The following is a 13,176-nucleotide window of genomic DNA, read 5'->3' as shown; positions in this document are numbered from 1 at the left end:
AATTTACTAGAAGTACTAGAATGTGCTAGAATTTACTAGAATGCTTGAATCTGATTGGTTGACCAACGTTCTAAGGTGTGCAGTTATTTTCAGGGAAACACACAGCTAAAGTAGTTCTGCAGGACTTGACCGCACTGCAGTTCCATATCACTTCACCAATTGATTTCAGTTATTTCAATAGTCCTACAGCCTACAACCACAAAAGAAACAAAACCCACAACGACACCGACCAAGCAAATTCAGTAAAACAATAGGATGAAAATGACAAATTATTGTCATACGTTTTATTGTGTCCTGAAAGCGCATGCTCTCTCACTCTCTCTCTCTTTCAAACATACACACGTACTGTATAGTACGGACACACACTCATACTTTTATACCTTTCTGGACCTTAACAGTGTAATTAAATTGCTGTCTATGGAGTCAAATACCTCTCGGATTTCATCAAAGATGAACATAGGTATTTCGGGTGCTGAACAACATAAGGGTGAGTAATAAATGACAGAATATTAATTTTTAAGTACACTTCTTTTTAGTCAATTTGGACTGGTGCTTTAAAGGGTTATTTCACCCCAAAATTAAATTTCTGTCATTATTTACTCATCCTCATGTCATGTCCCAAACCCGCAAGACCTTCGTTCATCTTTGGAACACAAATTAAGATATTTCTGATGAAATCTGAGAGGTTTTTTTTAAATCCCCCATAGAAAGCAACGTAATTACCACATTTAAGGTCCAGAAAAGTAGTAAAGAAATCGTTAAAATAGTCAACATGACTGCAGTCGTTCAACCTTAATGGTATAAAGCGACGAGAATATTTTTTGTGCGCAAATCAAAACAAAAATAACGACTTCAACAATTTCATCTCTCCCCTGTCAGTCTCCTATGCTGTTTACATTGTATAGACAGTGCAGGCTTTCGGGTTCACTGTATTGGCCGACGCTGTTTGTCTTTTGAAGATGAATAAAGGTCTTATGGGTGTGGAACAACATGAGGGTGAATAATTAATGACAGAAATGTCATTTTTGGGTGAACTAAACCCTTAAAGAAATGCACATATTTTGATGTGTTGACTAACATACTAAAGCACGTGTAAAGTACTTGATTATAATTGTTATTGTAGTGTGTTATTTGATATTACATTCAAAGTTAATATATTTTTTGACGTGTAATAATATATACATGACATAACACATTACAAAAACATTACATTCAGTTCGCACTTAAGTATAAAGGTCATTATTTCTGTAAAACATATTCTTCTCTAAAAGTCTGCTAAAGCATACTTCTTTTTCACAAGGGACAGCTTACTAGATTTGTTAACCTAGCTAAACTATGGATTAACCAGGTTACCACACAACCAGGATTAACAGTCAAAGAAGTACATACAAAAACACACCTAGAATAATATAGTCCTGACTGAGTCACATGCCACTGTACGTATAAAGGCTATCAGTCATAAAGCACTTGCGTTTCCATTGCCTCCAGACTAGCATTCCATCAAATAAGAGAAAGAAGGATGGAGAGAAAACGAGAGAATACCCACATCCCCCTCATCCTAAACCTCAAATCCATTAAATGAAACAAGTTTCAAAAGTCTCTTTTATTCAGCTCAGAGCTCAGGTTTGACCTCCACCGTGAATATCTGCTGTGCTCTGTAGTGAAATCTGTAAGTAATTATGTCACAGCTCAGAGAAGAACAGGTCATTTGTAAGCTACTCATAAGCAGAGGAGTTCAAGCGTTCAAAACAAGACCGATTCAGACCTGCTCTCCTCATTCATAACCACACTCAACTGAATGCAAACAGAGCGAGGGATAGAAGGCCCTCATCCTCTGCTCAGGAAATAGATTGAAGAGATAAAAGGTCTGATAAGGCGTGTCTGCGAGCAAGAGGTTGTTTTGCAGGAACCAGCGCAGACTTCCTAGAGTAAAAAAAAAAAGAATTATAAAGAAGGAGACAATAAGACAATTCAGTGGCTTAAAATGAAAAAGAAAGAGAGAGTGAAATAAAGAAAGGAGATGTTGATTTGGAGAAAGCGCCGGAAACACAAAAGTACCTGACAAGAAACTAAGTAGCATAACATCCTATTACCCTCAGATGTTTTCAGAGCTGTGATTGGGCAATCGAAAGTTCAATAGCGAGGTCAACATCCCCACCTCAGCCAGGTTTAAAAGAACCAGTGTTTCAGAGATTGTGGCTTTACTTACACTTCACAGCTGAATCTGTTGCACAGGTAATTTGTTTGGCTGAAATTGTCAGTGTTGGATCTCCACAAGTTATATATGTAATGATTTGCTAGTAAAGGTGTTTTACTTACAGACAAACTAAGTTTGAATCTCTTTCCAGATTCCAGGCCTGCCCTTGTGAAAAAGTAGTATAATTTAGGATACTTTTAAAAAGAGTACAAAAAAAAAATGCTTTAACCCTGTGGTGCTGTTCGGTCATTCTGACCAACAATTTTAGGTGTTGGTTTTTCAGAATTTTTTTCATAGTTTTTTTCAGAATGGTACGAAACTTGGTAAAAGTTTTGACACTTGCTATGTGAACACACACAAAAAAAAATCATGGATATGATTCGAAAAGGTTAAATGGTCCTGGAAAAAATAAGTCACACTTGTACTGAAACGAGTCAGAAGCGTATTTCATCTAGTGGAAATGTTTGGTACTGCGCCCAAACAAAATGTAGCTAATTTTTTGAGAAAACGACCAGAAACTTGTTCAGCTTTGATTTTCTCACAGTTTTAGAGTAAAACATGTTTTGGAAAATATATATTTCATATAAAACTTAAAAATAGTATTTTTATGCATTTTTCATAATAATACTTTTAGAACTTTTTAAGGGTTAAGGCCCCGGTATACTTCAAACAAAGTTCTTTTTCGTTATTCTTTTAGGGGTAAAACGAAGTTCGAAATGCGTGACTAGCGATATACTGTAATCGAACATCTGACGCCGCCCACACTGCTGAGATCGACGGTTATATGAATATGTAAATATGTGTCGTGCATTTTCTTCTCAGTAACAAAATAAACACAACAAAAATTAGAAAACAGCAAGCATTTATTATAGAAAGCATAAGAAAAGCGTCTGATCATAACACCATGGGTATGTTAGCACAAGCTCTGCAAATATTAGCACTCCAGTCAGGTCAAGTCTTCATATACGTTAGCACTTTATTCAATAGATTGCATAAAATCAAGCAGCTTTACGGTATCAAACATGAAAAACAGTGTTAGTGCCTCATTTTTTTACAAGCACAACTTCATTTTGTACTATAAAGCGGCTATCCAATGTGTTCATGTTTTCACCCACGGAGCTCTTACCTCAACTCAAATACACGAAATGAGTCAAAGACGCGTCCCACGCGAGAGAAGGCGGAGCCTCGGTGCACATCTCCTATTACGTTATCGTCACAGACCAATGGCAGTACGAAGGTGTTTTGCAGCTGAAGCGAACTTTTCCTGATAATTCGCTTTGGCAAGCCGTTTCGAACACAAAACGAACTTCGTTTTGGCCTGATTTTGTTCGAAATGACGTCACATCAGTTCGTTCTTCGATTTCATCTGAAGTATACCGGGGGCTTTACTCTGTATTTTAAGGTGACATAGTTACGTTGTACTTACTCAAATAAGTACTGAGTAATATTAATTAACTACATGTACTTACTATAGAGTTATGGTTAGGGTTAGGGTCTGGTTTAGGGTTAGTTACTTGTAATTATGCATAATTTACTGTTATTACAACAGTAAGTACATGTAGTAACGTGTAACCTTAAAATAAAGTGTTACCTTTTTTAGTTTCACTTTTTAAACTATTCACTTCAGCAATAAACTGCCAAGTATATCTTCTTTAAAATGAGACCAAACGTAAGACTGTGCACCAAAGCATTCAGGATTTATAACAGTTTAAGTTGGAAATTTCATTTTCAGGTTTATATTCAAAATTGATTAACTTTTTCAGATTAACATAATAAATCAATCATAACTATGCCATAAATATATTTTACTACCATAAAATCCCTTAAAAATACTAAATATTAAATAAAAAAACATTATCGAACTAAAATATAGTACATTAATTCTATTGAAATGAAACAAATCGGTCATTTTTGACTGCCACGTGAGCAGCACCAGAGGGTTAACAGAATATGCTTAAGTGCAAAGTCAATGTAATGTTTTGGTCATCTTATTGCATGTTAATTAGTTACAATTAAATGAAAGTGTATTATCCTTTAAATTTATATTAAATCGAATTAGCTGAACTTAAAGGGATAGTTCACCCAAAAATGAAAATTATCCCGATTTACTCACCTTCAAGCCATCCTAGGTGTTTATGACTTGTTTCAGATGAACAAAATCAGAGATATATTTAAAAAATATTCTTAGTCCTCCAAGGTTTATAATGGTTGTGAATGGCAGCCCAAATTCTGAAGACAAAACAAAAAATGCATCCATCCATAAAAAATAATCCATACGACTCCAGGGGGTTAATAAAGGTCTTCTGAAGTGAAGCGATGCATTTTAGTACGAAAAATGTCCATATAAAACTTTATAAGTTCAAATAACTAGCTTCCGGCGGACAACTGTACACAGAATGCACAAGTCGATTTAGGCGGAAGGGCAACCTTTGACCTGACACAATGACGCAATGACGAACGGCGAGGTGCAGAGGAGAGAGCAAAACAAAACACCGGTCACAAATTTGAAATCAAAAACGAGAATTTTTAAAGAGAAATGTCAGAGGATTTCGAAATAAGAGAAAAGGAGCTTGAGTTTGTTGCACCTTATTTGTTTGACCAGTGAGAGACGTCTAAGCTTGCAGCTGAATCTTCATTCGCGCGTTACAATCCCTTCACAACAGACGCGAATTCGTGTCATGAGAGGGGCTCTCCCGCTCCTTTATGTGTCCCAGACTCTCCCACTGCTGTCTGCACACTTCCTCTGAATAAACACAACTTGTCAGTGGGGAAATAATTGTAAATTACAGCGAATAAGCTCAATTGGTCATCTTTAGTTGGCTTGTAGTCTTAATATGTATATATATATTATATATATATATATATATATATATATATATATAGCTCAAATTGAGTAAAGACCGTTTTTTTACAACTTATCAGATTGTCCAACCTCCTGACTCACTTTCTTTCAAACACGATCCTTTTTATTTCTGTTTCTATAAATGTATGAAGATGTACAGCGACGATGATTTTGTCCTCCATTGTTGTTTCGAATTTCTGCCTCAGCTGGCTACGTCACATCACTACTAAAGCAAGCTCCTGATTGGTTAACGCGGCGCGGAAATTCGCCAAAGTTCAGATTTTTCAACTTGCTCAATTCGCACTGCTTCATTTGCGCGAATCGCGCCGCAGGATGTCAATTCGCGTCTTTGCATTGACTTAACATGTAAATCACTCGCACTTACCGCTTCATTCGCGTCCGGTGTGAACGCACCATTAGACTTGTCATAAAGATGTCTAAGACTTGTCTTACACCAACGCATCGATTTTCTTCAGAAGGCCTTTATCAACCCCCTGGAGTCGAATGGATTCATTTTTTTATGGATGGATGCATTTTTTTTTTTTGTCTTCAGAATTTGGGCTGCCATTCACAACCATTATAAACCTTGGAGGACTAAGGATATTTTTAAATAGATCTCTGATTGTGTTCATCTGAAAGAAGATAGTCATACACACCTAGGATGGCTTGAGGGTGAGTAAATCATGGGATCATTTTCATTTTTGGGTGAACTATCCCTTTAAGATTGTATATGTGTGATGTGCGGATGTGCCTGGACCTTTCAAAAGGCAGGATAGACATCTTAGCATGATAGCATCGTCTCTGATGGGCGACTTCAGCAATCAAACATCTGACTGTAAGCATTTCTGCAGAGGTGGTCTTATCATACTTCAGCTTTACTGAATGATGCCAATCAGACCTCAGCAAACAAGATATTTGATTTGTGAAGGAAGTACCATACCCCATACATTATGGCTAGGAAATCCACTGCACTCACAGGTTGAGAAAATAAGGTTTCATTATTTTGCCAGTTTAGTAGTCTGCATGTCTAAACAGCTTCTTTCAACACAAATAACCCAGTCACATTACTTTTGAGTCTTACTATATTCATATTTAGATGTGAGCAGTTTTTACAATTTATTTCTTCAAAGTTATATTACTGTGAATGTCTGTAGTGTTAATCGTCATAATAAATCACAAGATAGGTGTTACTGTGTTTATGCAATGCATGTAAATGCTGATCTATCACAAAACAGATTTAGCTGTGCTAATTAATTTGATGACTTTTTTTTTAATAATAAATCAAACAATCTCTTTTATTTTTGTATTTTTATTTGCCCTCCCTGTCCTCCAATAACTCTTTAAAACAATACTGTCAAACTTTTCTAATGCAATCTCCTGCCGCATATGCATCTATTGTAAATGCATTACTGTAAACATGATCTTTTTTTAAAATAATGACTGAGGGGGGAAAAAAACCTTTATGTGGAAGCAGGCAAACACTAGTCCATGTTTTTAAAGGTAACCATATGTCACAAGGCCTTGACTTGTGGAAGCGGTGTGGTGGATTCAGTGACAAACTGATGACCGCAAAATTACGGACTCCTGAACCCAACTTCTAATTACCACATCACCACAGTACCATAGACAGGCTTATTTTGGATTGCCGTAGTCATAAATTCATCTGTGTTTAGATCAGCATGTGCTGCATATACATTCACTGGCCACTTTATTAGGTACACCTGTTCAACTGCTCATTCACACAAACATCTAATCAGTCAATCACATGGCAGCAACTCTTTTGCATTTGAGAAGGGACTGGCTGCAGACCATGGGCGAGTGGAGCTTCACTCTCGAACAGGAAATACGTCACCTCCACTTGTGTTTTACTAGCGTCTACACCTACCCCAACCCTAAACCGACCCTTACAATAATGAAAACACAGTAATTAAATGATGCAATATTGATTTGTGTTTTATTAATGTCTACACCTACCCCAACCCTAAACATACCCTTACAATAATGCAATTACAGTAATTAAATGACGCAATATTGATGGACGCATGCCCAGCAACCATAGCTATAGCTAGCTCCACTAGTGGAGGTGACGTATTTCCGCCCTTGAGGGGTGCTCCATTCGCCCCCTCAGGCTGCAGCCAGCCCCTATTGTTGCATTTAGACATGTAGGCTGCATCCGAAAACTTAGGCAGCTGACTTGTTGCCTCGCTGCCATCAGTCAATCACTTCACAGGCAGAATTTGCGTATGAAGGCACCTCATGAAACTGACTTCTGAGGCAGCGTAACGGTTTAATGATCTACAGCAAAATAGCACAAGCTATGGTGATAACTAAGCGAATATTTAATCACTAGTAATTTCTTGCTAAAAATTACATCAAAAGTAGAAAACAATGGTCAAAAACATACATTTACACACAAACTGACCACCAACCGCAACTTTCAGATGCCATCTTTATTTTTTAGCTCAACTGTCACAGAATGGAAAGCATACCAAAGGCAGCGAAGGATACATCTATGCTGCCTTCAAAAATCAATCAGATGAAGGTATCTCATGAGACAGGAAGTAAAGCTAACTTTGGATTTGGACGTGCCTTGATGCCTTACTGCCTTGGAATGCATCATCTGAAGGCAGGATTTTCAGTTTTGGGATGCAGCCGTAGACATGGTCACGATGATCTGCTAAAGTTCAAACTGAGCATCAGAATGGGGAAGAAAGGTGATTTAAGTTACTTTGAACATGGCATTGTTGGTGCCAGAGGGGCCGGTCTGAGTATTTCAGAAACTGCTGATCTACTGGGATTTTCTTGCACAACCATCTCCAGGGTTTACAGAGAATGGTCCAAAAAAGAGAAAATATTCAGTGCAGCAGTTCTGTGAGTGAAAATGCGAGGTATGCAAAAGAGCATCTCTGAAAGCCACTTGAAGTTCAACCCTGAAGCAGATGGGCTACAGCAGCAAGTGCCACTCCTGTCAGCTAAGAACAAAAAACTGAGGACACAATTTGCATGGGCTCACCAAAATTGGACAACAGAAGATTGGAAAAATGTTGTTCCCTTAGTACCAATTGAGCACTGTTTAAATGCCACAGCTTAACTAAGTATTGTTGCTGACCATGTCCATCCCTTTTATGACCACAGTGTACCCTGATTGCTATTTCCAGCAGGATAAATGTCATGTCATAAAGCTCAAATCATCTCAAAATGGTTTTGTGAACATGACAATGAGTTCACTATACTCAAATGATCTCGATCCAATAGAGCACCTTTGGGATGTGGTGGAACAGGAGATTCACATCATGGATGTGCAGCCGACAAATCTGCAGCAACTGTGTGATGCTCTCATGTCAATATGGACCAAAATCTCTGAGGAATGTTTCCAGCACCTTGTTGAATCTATGCCATTAAGAAGACAAAAGGGGTCCCAACCCAATACTAGCAAGGAGTAGCCTACCTAATAAAGTTGCCAGCGAGTATATATCAATGTTGTGCTGCTCTGTCAGACTGCATGCGTCTGGTAGCTGTGGAAGAGGCAAAAGAAAGGAATAAAAATAAGACATGCAGGTGTTCAAGCATTGATTGAATTAGCCTAACAACCAACTAGCTCATAGAATGCTGAAATAACAGTCTATCTGAAAGTTTTATTTCTTTGGCTGACAGCTATACTTTCTGTACCATAAATCTCAACCATTTCAAAATAGCTTTCTGTGTAAATGCTAAAATGAGATAAATTTGCTGTGTAGCTGCTGCCGTGTGTAAACAGGAGGCCTGTTCTAAATGAGTGCTGAGTTATGAGTCTGTTTCTTGCTCCAGAGTTTGACTGCTCTCTCTCACTCCCCCTGGGTCTTTGGGCCTGTTGCCTGGAGCATGTGATGAACAGCCTCCATCTCATCCACTTCCTCTACCCTGGCTATGTTTCAGATAGAATAATTCCATGCTACTCATATTATTTCTACAGTATATAGGCAACTTTTCAGTGTTCACAAAATACACAGAATTAGCTACTACATTTTTTATTCCATTTGTTGTGAGGGTTAGAATTAAGGATGCAAGGTTATAGTTGTTATTTCACAAAAAGTATATTTTGATTTCTTTAAATGATTCTCTAATCATACATTCACAATATTATAATAGCACTTTTTTTTTTAAATAAGTTTCCAAAATTGTTCCAAATTAGAGAAGTTTCTCCAGGAATTCCCTTGTGAAAAAATATGTGCACTAAATTGTATGTGTACTTTTGTAATGTGTACTTTTAGTGTACTTCAAAACCTAAAAGTAAATAATAAAAAATGTACATGCAGATTTTGGGCACACCTCCCAGAGAGCGCTCCACGGGACAACTTCACCGCATTCATAGAGTGGGTGCTGGTGAACAACGATTTACCGTTCACCAGCTGCCCTGTGGAGTATGACACCAGCCCCACTCCAGACCCACAACCCATTCAGCTTTAACCCCACCAGATGGAGCTACAGCCAGATTCCACCACAGACACAGAGCCTGATGCAGATAACTTGCCAGTGACCCCAACTGAGCCATATTCCACCCCAGAGCCTGAGCCTAACGACACATCTGTTTTCTGTCAGTCCCATGGTTTATCCTCATCTGGTGGTGTGGATCCGCCCTTTACCTTCCACTCTCCAGCTCCATCTTGGCGTGAAGATCCCTTGTCTCCACCTTGAGCCTCTGAACCCCGGACTCCACCTCGGCCCACCGACCCTTCTGTACCGCCTTGGTTCCTTGCTCCCTCGTCTCCACCATGGCCCCTCATCCAACTGGCTTCGCTGGGCTCCTTTGTCCCTCCGTCTCCGCCTTGGTCAGGCAACACCGTTTCCATCACGGGATTCCTGGCCTCCGATTGTGCATCTGCCCTCAATCTGTTCGGGTCTATCAGGCTCCACCTTCCCTCCGGCTCTGCTGCTGTCCTCGTTCATTCTGGCTCCACCATGGCCTTCTGGATCCCTGCCTCTGCCTCTGTCCCAAGAACTTTATACTCCACTTCGGCCATCCAGACCTATGGTGTCACCCTGGCTCTGTCTCCTCGGCTCCGTCTGGATCTCCAAAACGGCCAGCTCTGTCACAGGAGATCCCTGGCCCCTTCTCCCAGGCCTCCACCTCCTCCCACCTGTAACTCCTCCTTGGATCATCTTTCTGGCTGTGGTCCCTGCCTGGCTACTCCTGCTCCTGGCTCCCCTTTGGCTCCTCCCACCCTGCACTCCCCCATGGACTGTTTTGCCTGTCTCTGTTTGGTTTTGTATCAACCCTTTCCAGCTCCACATCCCCCACCTGAGCTCCCTCCCTCCTCAGTTGGACTGTTACGGCACGACATGGTTGTTAGTTCTGTTTCCCTGAGTGCTTCTGTTAGTTTTTGGATTAAAGACTATTTGTATTATATAATCCTGCATCGTGTGCATCGTTCCTAGTTACAGCCAATCCTGACATTTCCTATGTAGTCATCAATGACGGAAACAGTATTCTAAAGTGTTACCGCAGGATGTGCTATTTCAGGCCAGTTCACCACAGTGTTTCATTTGAGATACTAAAAACTCATACAGTCAAAGATCCGTATCTCTAGGTGGATTCATTTCAAACCACAGACCTATACTGTATAATTTACCCTTTAATCTTCTGACATCAGCCACCGGAGAGTTGTGGACTTGCCAAAAAACTAAAAGTCCAGGGGCCTCATTTATAAAATGTTGTGCAGAAACCATCCTAAATGTGATCCTACGATTCATAGAATGGAATGTACACACAGAAAACAAGTGTACGCCTCTCTTTCAGACATGAAATTTATTAATCGCAAATGATCTTGAACTTGCGCGCAGTTGAATGGTTTCCATTCTCCGCGTTGTAAACGACACCTAATCAATGCCATTTACATATAAAAGATCACCAGTCATCGTCCAAATCCTTAGCGAGCTACAAGAATAGCTTAGATTTACCTGCAGTAATCTGACTAGGAAATGTGCGTATGTCTGCTCAGACCCTGCTGTGGCACTAAGCACTTTCCACGTCAAAGACCGTTTTTATAAATATGAGCGTTGCCGTGGATTTAAGCATACACACACTCTAAGATCAAATCTTTGCGTACGCACGCTTTATAAATGAGGCCCCAGTTGACATGAGCTCTAACAGTAGTTCCGTTTTAACAGAAGTTACTCCCAAAACAAGCTTTACTTGTGTCACCTTTTAATTCATTCTATACAACTAAATAGGCAATTTTAAGATAAGATAGCGCTGTCTATTCTTGCAACCAGGATGTGACGTACAGGAGAGTTTGGGGTGGGCTTTAAGGCCCTTGGGGAAGTCAAAAGAAAGAGTTTTATATATATATAAACATATATATATATTTCTTTATGACATGAAAAACACAAAAGCATTTTCCAAAAAAACGTATCAGCTCTGTAAAATACAGTAAAAATGTAAACATATTTAAAGAACAACCTGTAAATTTTAACTGGTAAATCCAATAAATCCAACAACCCTTTTCTGCTAAATTGGCAAGGCAATGCTGTTACTAAAATGGTTTTGTATTTTAACATAAACTGACAGTATAGCTAGTTGTGCAGCCCAACATTAAAACAGCCTGCAATTGAAACACCTTCTAAAAGACACTGAATATTTACATTCTGTCATGTGTACAGAACGTTACAGTGTACAGCTTTGTATAATGGCATTGTTGTAGCTTTGTTGTGGCACATCACTACTAAAATGAATGAACAAATGTTTAAATAAATGATGTTTTATTAACAAAATTCGGGAGGAGCAATGTTCAAATAATCAGACTAATCATCACATCATTTCAGCCAGCTGTCAACAATCAGTAATCAACATATCTACCCAATCAGCATGAGTGAAGGCCTATATATATATAAACACAGTAGACTCACCTATATTCCTGGACAGTGTTTTCCAGCATCCCTCCACCACCCCGTCTCCTCACACTCACCTGGTTACTTCCTCACCAGAAATACGGGGGGAGTACTCTGGGTTCGGGCCAAATAACGAGCTCGGAGCCCTCTCCTCGGACAACACGTCAAATACGCATACTATTACGCATACTATTTGTTATCTGATTATTTGTAAGTGTGAACTCGTGAAATAAATCTAAACATGCAAAACTGTTTGTGTGAGAGTTAGGGGTAGAGTATAGACAGTATAATTTAATATAAAAACAACTGAAGTCAATGCAATGTCTTCACCATGATGTGGTCTAGAAAAATGGAAAAGTGGACACAGAGGAATTGTGTTTAGAATAGGGAACATCTTTGGTCATGAGAAGATAAATACACTACTGTCAGACAGACCCAGGGCAACATCTGGGTACAGTGTGTGTGTGTGAGACGATAATGTAACTAATACATAATACACATGAGTATACATTTGTCCTTCACTCACTGAAAATGAATCAGAATGATCAGGGAACTGAGTGAAATACTTCACACTGCATGCTAAAGAGAATAAACGGCAATTCAATTGAAAAACTTTGCCTGGTTAGTGAACATCGTTCAACATGTGTTGGTTTTGATGGATTTTTTTTATGCACAAACAGTGTCTGGGATCTTGAGAGTGAAAAAAAAACCCTCTGGAATGCAATGACATTGTTTCATGATATTTCATTTCAATGTAATTTAATTTCAGTATTCTGTTTATTTTGTTCCAGTTTAGGTAAACCTCTCTTCAAATATATTTTATAATGTAAACAAATAAATTACAATGAGTCATTTGAATGCCAAAGGTCAAACAGGGGCCAAAAAAGCAGACAGAAAGCTAGAGTGCAATGAAAGTGCAAAGCCAACGATGACCACATGTCAGAGAAACCTAAAAATATGACTAACATATTAACTTACAGGAGTTCTAAACATAGGACTCATCACCAAGGCATTTTCAATAGGCACATGGGAGTCTGGACATGCGAACGGCATACCGGGCCAGAAAACCACAAGACACTAAAAGAACCTGAAGGGTTCAAATGTACCAAATATAAGCTATGAATCCCAATTTGCTCTAATTATGGAATATGTGGATTCAGTATTCCTTAGTATATTGATTTTTAGGCTGATATAAGCATGTAACTTGTCTTGAACTGTTAGTTAGTTAACCACTTTATTAATCCCACAAGCGGCAATTACAATAAGGTTT

This window comes from Megalobrama amblycephala, linkage group LG19 (assembly GCF_018812025.1).
Source record: "Megalobrama amblycephala isolate DHTTF-2021 linkage group LG19, ASM1881202v1, whole genome shotgun sequence".
In the NCBI taxonomy this organism is placed as follows: domain Eukaryota; kingdom Metazoa; phylum Chordata; class Actinopteri; order Cypriniformes; family Xenocyprididae; genus Megalobrama; species Megalobrama amblycephala.
This window is presented reverse-complemented; position numbering follows the sequence as displayed.